Raw genomic sequence first — 9,868 nt, forward strand, 5'->3', positions numbered from 1 at the left:
TGCTCCATTTTCATTGTCCATTATGCTGCATATTCAGTCCCCTGCATTCACTAACATAACAGAGATACTCTGCAGAATCTGAATGAGACAAATCACTAAAGGATACCTTGGTCTAATAAGCCCCCATCCACATGAGGAAAGGCAGAGACAGATGGCAGCAATGCATCCACACATACCATCCTCTCTGAGGCTGCTGCAACTCTGCAGCTCTCTGGGTCATCTCCTGTGTCACAAGCCCCCGAGCATATTGCCACCAAATTCAGGTCCAGCACGGAGTGCACAATTCACAGCTGACAGCATGACTTCAACTGGAAAAAAACTTGTTCCACCATCAGACTTCTGAGTGTATCAGCTGTAGTTTTGCTGATAAAAAGTCAATAAAAGGGTTATTCTGTAAAAATCCAGGGATTTTATTGGGTAATTGTGGATGTGAAAATTCTTGTTTCAAAAACCATGCACATCTTTTACCAAAGAGTATTTTGCAACTGGCTTGCCTGTTTAAGCTCATCAGGCTTATGCTTCATCAATGTCATATTGTTGTAGAGAGGAGAAAATATCACTGCCTTTATTAATAATTTTTAATTTTTCTAATTCCTTGATACGAATAGTGTAACCTCACTGGAGGAGGCTGTTACAAGACAAATGCCAAAGCTTGAAAGTGTAGTCGTCAGTTCTATATTAACTGGGGGAGAGGAATACAGGGTTTATATCACCGGATGAACATTTATCAATTAGCCAGTTATTTTTTTCAGCAGTATCCTGTGATCTGGTTCAATTACTTCTCTCTGTCTCTTCAATTCAGAACTGCCTGTTTTAGGCTGATTTTGCTTAGTCTTTGCTAGAGCTGTTTGCTGCCCAGTAAAGATGTTTCTACTTTCTCTCTGTGGGAGATTGCTGTCCACTCTGCATTTTCACTGTCAACTGGACACCAAGATGGGATGCTTCTGTGTTGCCTTAGTTTACAGAGAAAAATATAGTTAGCAGAAGGGTTATAACTGGATATATTCAATCTGGATTTTGTTGACTATGACAGATACAAGTGAAAGAAATACCTAGCCAAAAGAGAGGTACAACTTAGCAATCCTGCACAACAGGAAGCAAATTTGAAAAGTCTGGGGAAAGGGAAAAATATTGAGCAGAGCTTGGGCACAGGATATCCTTTCTGCATGCTGCAAACACGTGACTTCAGATGGAGCATGTATGTTTGTGTGGTGGCTAAATGGATCAAGTGGAATAAAATCAGAAGTCAGAAGTCAGTCATTTGCTATCACACCAAGTATAAACCAGCAACTTTTTCCTCCTTAACAATAGAGCAACTACAAATATCTTTTTATGCTAAGTCAGAATTACAGAATATTCTGGGTTGGAAGGGTCCCACAAGGATCATTGAGTCTAACTTTTAAATATTAAGTCCTTCATTACAAGTTTGTCTCAGGGGGCAGAGTGGTCTGCCACTTCCTTGCAGTCTTCAATAAACTACAGTAATATTATTGTTGTTGTTATGCTGTTGCTGATGATTTTTATTACTACTATTTTCTTTAGCTTGCAGGCACTGCCTTCGCCATGTGCCAGCTCAGAGGGCTTTGAGGCAGCAAATCAGTACATCCAGCATACAGTAAAGTGTAGGGTTAATTACACCCCAGCCCTGCCTGAGGAGAGGTGTGTGGACCATGGTGCAGGAGTGCTGTGCCTCCCACTTCCCATTGGAAGATAGACCCCAGCAAGAGCAGTCTCTTGTGAGCCCCATGGGTTTTGGTGTGATGCCATGGCGTGGCCCAGGGCATGGATGGCTGCCAATGCATGCCACTGGCATACTTGTGACATAGGTCCTGCATTGGAAGTGCTCCCTGAAATCGGGGGTGAATCACCCGAGGATGTGCCCAGCCCAGCTAGTGACACCTCCCTAAACCAGGCTGTGACAAGCAGGAGAGCAGAGGGGCAGGATGGTAGTACAGCTCTCACAGGGGAAACTCGACATGCTGCAGTTTAGAATCACATTCAGCAATATGAAAAACAAGTAATTGTAGGGATTTGCTGCCCTCTGGCAGGATTTTGTTACAGGTCTGATTCTCTGTGAACTGTGAGAACAGTGCTCAGCAATAGCTCTGCAGCAGGGCAAGGTCCGCATTTTCCAGGTTGTTGTCGGCAAAGCTGCTGGGGAGCAGTGCTGCAGCCTCCCTGGAGCCCTCCTGGAAAGCCAGAAACACATTCTGATCCCAGGCACGGACTGGTGTAAGAGGTGGAGATGCTGGGCTGGCAGGAGCTCCCTGTCTCTTTTCTCCATCCCTGTGGGGTAATGGAGCAGCAAGCCTGACTCTCTTTTGGTGGTCCTTTTGTTGGTTGTCTCCTCAAAAGAGCAAGCCCACCATCTTCCAGCTTTAGCTGTGCATCCTTTTGGTGAGAAAATGCAGTTTGACCTCCTTTTAATCCTGACAAGCCTTAAGTGGCTTCGCCAAGTTTGTTTTCTTAGTAGGATATAAGCTTTCAGAGAGAAACTCAGCAAATCAGGCTAATTTTCTTTTACATAAAATTCTAAATGGCTCATTAATGCCAATGTGGCACTTGTGAATATGTGAATACTGATTTTGAAAATCTGGGCTTGGTCTTCACTAAATGCAAGGTATTGTGGGTCTCATGGGGTGAGATTTCTCTGACAAAACATTGAGTTCTGTGATGTCTACTCTGTACTGCATTGGTCCTGTGGATGGCCTGCCTGGTCAGCAGGAGGAACAGGCACATCTTGGATGCTTCAAAGCACTCTGATGCCTCTAACTGTCAAAAACCTGTATCTTAAAAGAATCAATGGCTCATTGAAAGTACCTAGGTTGGTTACCTTGCATGATGACATTTTTGATGTGGGTACCTAATATTAGATTATGCTAGTCCTACCCTAAAACAGCAGAGAAATGAGGGAGTGAGGAGGCCCATAAAAGTACCTCAGGTGCATAGGTATTCATTATTGTTATTCTGTTTTGAGAGAAATGAAGAATAGCACAGATATGCTATTTCCAGTACGGCTGCCTGTATAACACCCATGATCCTTGCCTCCAGCAGGTCACAGGAGGAGAACAAATTTGTTTCTCCCTGGAGAAACAAATAGGTAGGCAAGAACTAAGGAAGAAGAACAACAGTAGAACCCAAATGAAAATCCATAATGATTAATTGTACAGCTATGTGCGATATTCCCAGGGTTTTGAATGCAAGGGAAATCTTGGAGTTGGAGAACGGATAAGACTTTCTCATTCTTGCATGTAAGTAATGTAGGTTTTGATGTATATCTGTTTTCTTCTCTGCTTAATACACACACAATTGGCCGGGACCTTGTGTCTAATGATGCTGCTTGTAGCAGTGGCCACAGGGCTTAGCTTCAAAGTCTACATTGCACAATGCAGTGTTATGCAGAGCTATCAGAGCCAGTCTGGAAGGTGTTAGCTCCATGTGATAGTGGAGTCAGGCTAATCAATATCTCAGAGCAAGCTTTTATGGATATGCTTTATTGCTGTCGAGGGTTTGAACTTGGATCCCTTTATGGTACTGTACAATGACAATGAAATATGTGTGTTTGTTTAGAGTTATTTGGAGTATCTCTGGCAGACACTGCACTAGACAGGTCAAGGATGCTCATGAAGCTGTGAAGATGGTGGTAAAAGCCAAGGTTTGATATTACAGTTACCTTTGTTGTTATTGAGAAAGCTTGAAGAATAAGAAAAACATTTATTCATCAACCTTTCCAATGGCAACAGCCACAGCCAGTAAGACATCCTGGGGCCCACTGAAGTGATGGCAACATCCTTGGTGATTTCAGTAAGACCCAGATCTATGAGACAAGTAACTGAGGTATGCTGACTTCCACAGAATTACACTGATTAACTTTGGTGATATTTTTCCTCCTTTCTTTGGGTTACATTGTGTTCACTTTGTTTCTTCAGTGTTAGCATGGTAGATGTCTTAGGAGTGACTGATACCCATCCATATATCTATACATGAAATAAATACCTATACTTCTATTATGTTCCACAGACAGACTGGGAGATCTGCCTCTTGCTGTCTTTTAAGTCATGAAAGGACTGCCTGAAAATGAAACGCTGTTGTGCATTGTTCACCTTTCAGCCCCTGGCATGGCTGCACATAGCTCTCATCTGGAATTCCCTCGCTATGAAACCATCCCAACCACCATTTTGGGAGAGCAAACCTTTTAAGACTGCCTGCAATGACTGACAGAACTGCGATCCCTGAGGTACAATGTACTCAACCTGAAAATATTCTATATGATTTGAAGCCCACTAGCTAAAGCAAGAGGGCAGACACATCACAGGAAATCCCTGTTAATGGTGGCATACACTAGAACTTCAGTTTTCAAATTCATGCAGAAAGAAAAGGCATAGCATTAACTATTACATCACAGCTAAGGACTTCACTGGGTTAGCTTCACAGACTGGGTGCACTGGAGACCTCAGTGGGCCAATTGTGGTGCAAAAGGTGTCTACAGAAGAAAGTCTAGGAAACTTACAACTGAAGTGAATATTTCAGCAAAAAAATGTTGAATATTAGCCATTTCCTTTGAAGAAAGTGCAAAAGCTTTTATGAAGGAAACACTTGCACTAGGAATGAAAAAAACCCAAAGGGCCTGTGCGAATACTGCTTATACCCTGACTGTCATAATTATTTTCTCCATGATTAGAACCACCCTGGTTTCTGCCCAAAGAGTGAAGAGAAACAGTGCATTTTCCTGGCTCTGTGATAGTATTACAGACCCGTGTCCTTCCACTGACATTAAGAAACCCCCTTCTAAACACATAAACATTTTGCACTTTTCTCAGTTTAGGTTGAATAAACCCATAAGGATTTCTTCTATGACATCCCAAGATTATGCTTTGCCTGTATTTGTGTATACCTGACTAGGTTATAGAGATGAACCTTTATTAGTTCTCTCTATGGGGAGTTTTTGCTGGAACAATGTAGCCTGCATTTATCCTTTAACCATTCTTGCAGATGGTGCATTGGAATGAAACACCTCCTACTTGGGCCAGGTCTGCTGGTTCATGGTAATTATCCACATGCTTTAAGGAGCTCCATGTTCTGAATAAAAATTGCAGCCCAGAATACCTTGGGTTTTTTTTTCTTTAATTCATTGCTATGCATTTGAATGGATTAAAAGTATTCCAGAAATATGATATAGTACATAGGAGGCTGTTAATACATTAATCCTCCCTGATGTGCTGAGGTATGCAATCACTAATTAATTTCCAGATACCTGCTTTTTTTATAGAAGGGACCGAGACAGAGATGCTACCAACTTGTTCAGCGTACATAAGAAAGGGAAATGCAGTCTTCCTGCACGCCTCCACCTCAAAACCATTTAATTGAGTCCCATAATACCTACCTCAGGACAGGCAGAGGTGCACCAGAACCAAGGGGTACTGAACACATACAAATATACACATAAAAGTATTTTCAAGATAAGTGCATTACCCTAGTCGTTTTTTACTTCATCCTGGACATCCTCCCAGGACCTGGATGAGGACAATAGGCTTCCCGTGAAAAAGCAGTATAACCTGCCTGCCACTGCCCTGGCTCTGTTCTCACCTGTAGACAGCGACTACACTACCAGCAGGCCACAATTTCTCTGTTTCAGAGTACAGCAAGTGAGTTGTATTCACTTTTTAAAGGCTATGTTCAAATTTTCTGTCCAGGTAGAGAGTCTAAAGCTGGCACCCTGTCTGGGAAAGAGTATTAGCTCCCTCTTCTATCAGATGTCACTACTCCCCTATCACTGCCATCCATCACCCACTACACTTCCCAGCAAGGGGCTTCACTTCTCTTGGTCTCGAAGACATTAAAGGAAGTGCTGGCACCTGCTTTGGTGGTTTTATCCAGTTTGCCCTTCCTTATCTTTGCAAGGAGAGAATAGACAGACATCAGTAACTGCTGTGGGCTGCTGTGCATCCCCTTTGTCCTTTTAAGTCCAGTTCCTGCCTCTTTTTCCCTTCGGGCAACTAATTCATGTGAAGCTTTTCTATTTTGATTTCTTGATGTGCTGTGGCTCTCAAACTCCTCTAAGTTGGTGACAACATCTAGGAAGTCACTTGCATATCAGTAGCCTTTCAAATTCTGTGCTTGTGGCATAGCAATTCAGTTTTTGTTGATTTCTTAATCACCATTCAAATTAAGGATAAACATGCAAGCGCCAGATACCCTCTCCTTACAGCCTGCTATATGAGGAAAAGGTACAGTAAAAGACAAAACTAGAAAGATTAAAAAAATTGAAACTGAAATTCTTAAGATTCATCAAGTGTTGCATTTTCTCTTTCATTTGAGGTTGCACAACGCCCATATTTTCCTCCTATAGTGTGTGCCTATTTTCAAGCACTTCTTCTAGGTTTTTATAGGAATCTGAATGAGATTCTTTTATGGCAAAGCATCAAGAACAATGGATGCTTTTAGAATCACAGCTTTCACATTGGAGAGGAACTGAAAAACAGGTGATTTACATAGCAAAATAGCTCTCTCCCTCCCCTTATTAGCAAAAACAGAACTGATGGAATGCTTTGGGGAATTCTCGCATTAAGAATACCACTTCAATGAAAGGATTTCAGTTGCTTCTAGTAATTGATAATCAAATGTCCTAGTTAGAACAGCTGGGACCAGTTCATCACTGTATGGGTGTAACCCAAAACTGTGTATTCTATAGCCTTCCATGCCATTTCCCAGAAACTGTTATCAATGAACCATTTACACCCTCTGCCCATAGAGCCTGACTCCTCAGGCTATAAACTAGCTGTTAAGAGGCCTGTGAGATAGGAGGTTGCTCTTCTCCTCACGCCCATTGAGGAACCCCCCTGCCCTGAGGGAGGTACTGTGCATTCCTGCCTGAACTGGAGGATATATAATCTTGGAGTCCTGGGACTTTTTTAACCACCTGTGGGATCCAGAGGAAGACTGCAGATCACCGCTCTCAACCAAACTGCAGATCACCACTCTCGACCGGACTGCAACCACCACTTTTCAACCAGACTGCAACCACCACTCTCAACCAGACTGCAACAGCACTCTCGCCAACAGGTTTTCCCCCCTCCTTTTTCTTTGGACTCAGGGGGCCCAAAGAACACCACTCTGTTAATGCCCCAAGGTGCTGGGTTTTACATTTGGGTTTTGTGGGTTAAAACCAATTTTTTGTCTGTATAATAGTACTTATTGTATTACTTTATTAAATTGTTATTCTGACTTATAATCTCTCTTTTGAGTTGATTTCATTTCCCCAGCTGGTTTACCTTTAAACCAGCACATCTATGATTAAATTTTTGCATCAAAGTGAATTAAAATGCTTTTATCCCCCCATGTTTATTCACTTGCTTATTACCAACATCTCAGGCAGTACCTAAGTTTGCAACTTTTGTTTCATAATCACTGTAGTCTAGACAGCAAATCTTTAGCCAGAATAAAATACAGTTCATAGGGACCAGAATGAAAAGAAAACATAGTCCAAGAGACAGTCACATAACATACCATTGCATTACTTTAGAAAGGCTAAGAAATGCTGAATTAACCTGACAGTGATGCCTTTACTCTTTTCACTGTAGTGAGATCTTATTAACATTGTTGGAGAAAGTGCCCTGGGAGCTGCAGGCATTGTTCTTTGGTGAGATATGAATTTAACTTCTTTAGAGGTAAGCTTGAGCCTGATTTAGATGCAATGTGTAAGATCCTAATTTTATCCCATTAATAGACACTGTCTGACTGCACCAGTCCTGAGCATTCAGTACCAGCAGAGCTGGTTGCTTAACCAGTCTTTGCTGTCCTCCATTCAGGACAACCGTGAAATATGGTCAGTTTTTCCTGGCTTAACAATGTCTTGTGAGGCTCATAGGCAACCAGCGGTAGGGAATGAAGCCAACGGTTAATACCAGGCATTTTGGAAGACAGTTCTGTAATAGTTATATCATCCTGGTCAAATTCCTTTCCAGCTGGGTAAAATACTAGGAAGTTATCTAGAGCCTGATTAGCACATCAATCAGATTAGATGAGGTGTACCAGTGGTTCTCAGCAATTTGTCATATTATGAGAACTCTCCTTGTGCTTGTGTGCAGGTAAGTAAAATGAAGCAGGCTGATAAAATTAGATGGAAAGGTTTTGTATTACATATAAGACCTAACCCCATTAAAATCAAAGATTGATTTCTAAGGCTCTGTCATGTCCTGGAGTTTTCAGAAAGCCGTACATTAAACTTTGTAATGAGAAAAGACTTTTTCCTTAAAGCTGTGTGAAATGGGTGTTCTGGGTTGATTTTTCTCACAACAGATAGTATAGAAAACTCAGCCAGCATGTGAATAAATGGCTGAAAATAAGTGTTTGGTTGTCCTCAGCAAATTCAATTACTTCAGCCAATTTTTTAAACATTTGGATGTGATTTCTGTCAGAATCAACATGAACAGGAGGGTGAACTTCCTTCCACCAGAGTCAAATGAGAAAGGCAATCCTCTGAATCATCTTCATCAGCTCCAGACCCGTACAGTCTTGCCATACAGCCCTGCTGACATCACCTGCATTTCTAGCATATAACATGGCTTCTTTGCAGATCTACACACTGTGGTGTTTCCTTGGGAGTGCAAGTTGCTGAAGCCCTTTGCACCTCAATTGGGTTATGTTTTCTGTATAAAATTTATCAGTCATTCAAACTAGCCAAATTTAAGTTATCCTGAGTTAATTTATTAACACAGGCTGCCTACGTATTACATATTTCTTAGAACGTACAAGGAAAAAATAAAGTGAATAGTTTCACATTAGCTAAAATTTCTTTTCTACCATTTGCAGAGCAACTACACAAGAATCAGATCTATGCTGAGTTCTCTGCTTTTTTTTTTTTTTTTTTCCATTTGATCCAGGCAAACATTTGAAACATACCATCCAGCTCTCACTTGCCCCCATTATTCCTTTTTGTGTCAGAACCTTAAAGATCCCATCAGGCTTAGACCTCTGTGATTTTGCACCTCTTAGAAGTTTTTCATTTTTCAAATATGTGTTATTACCCTCATATCTAACTTAACTGAGTTATTGCCATAATAACTGTGTTAGAAAAGCTATTGTGCAGTGAACAAACATTATGTTAATAGAGCTCTTGAAGGCTAGTGAGAAAAAATTTCATTATTTTTTGACAGAATTCCACTGCAGAAAGACATATTTTAAATTCCATTTAAGTTAGGGGAGACTATGACTAAACCACAACTAATCAATAAGAAATTAATTGAATTTAGAATGTTCCTTCTTTAAAAAAAAAAAGTATCAACTAAATGTAGGCTATTTCTTTCAAAAATAAATTCAGGAGATCTACTAAAATTTTTCTGAAGCATATTTTTTATAGTGAAGAAAACTATATAGAGATATTTTGCTTGTTTGTTTTCGTTTGGTTTTTTTTTATGGAATGTCTTTCTCAGAAAAATGCAGTGTGTTAAAATCAGAGTGCTGATTGTGGCAGATTTTTCAAGGGAAGGGTGTAAAAATGATTCATTTCACATTCTGCTTGTGCTGTAGGACCAAAGTACACGCTAATAAGAAACAAAATGTCTCTTAATGTTTTCTGAGCAGCATTGGATTAGATGTTAGTTTTGACTCTTCTTGATGTCTTCGTTAAAGCCACATCTTATAATGAGATAGTCACGCTCAGAGTAACTAAACAGTGGGGTAGTGAACCAGTATTTCATAAAATCAAATTTCAAACTCTTCTGTGAATGAGTTAAATTTGCAACTGTCTGTAAGACATAAATGCATCCTGTATAAATCTTATGATATTCCTCGGTATCCAGGAATGCAGGCCCAGATTTCTGCCACCCAATATATCCGTTGAAGTGGGACAACTAAATTAGAAGTGTAC

General features: G+C 40.7%; 1 pseudogene; it reads left to right on the forward strand.

Moving 5' to 3' along the window:
• Positions 1–4,058: 4,058 nt before the first annotated feature.
• On the forward strand, positions 4,059–7,901 carry LOC103760154 (annotated as a pseudogene).
• The last annotated feature ends 1,967 nt before the right edge of the window (positions 7,902–9,868 follow it).

Source organism: Manacus vitellinus, unplaced genomic scaffold (genome assembly GCF_001715985.3).
Source record: "Manacus vitellinus isolate BGI_N305 unplaced genomic scaffold, ASM171598v3 scaffold_13_pilon, whole genome shotgun sequence".
NCBI classification, from domain to species: domain Eukaryota; kingdom Metazoa; phylum Chordata; class Aves; order Passeriformes; family Pipridae; genus Manacus; species Manacus vitellinus.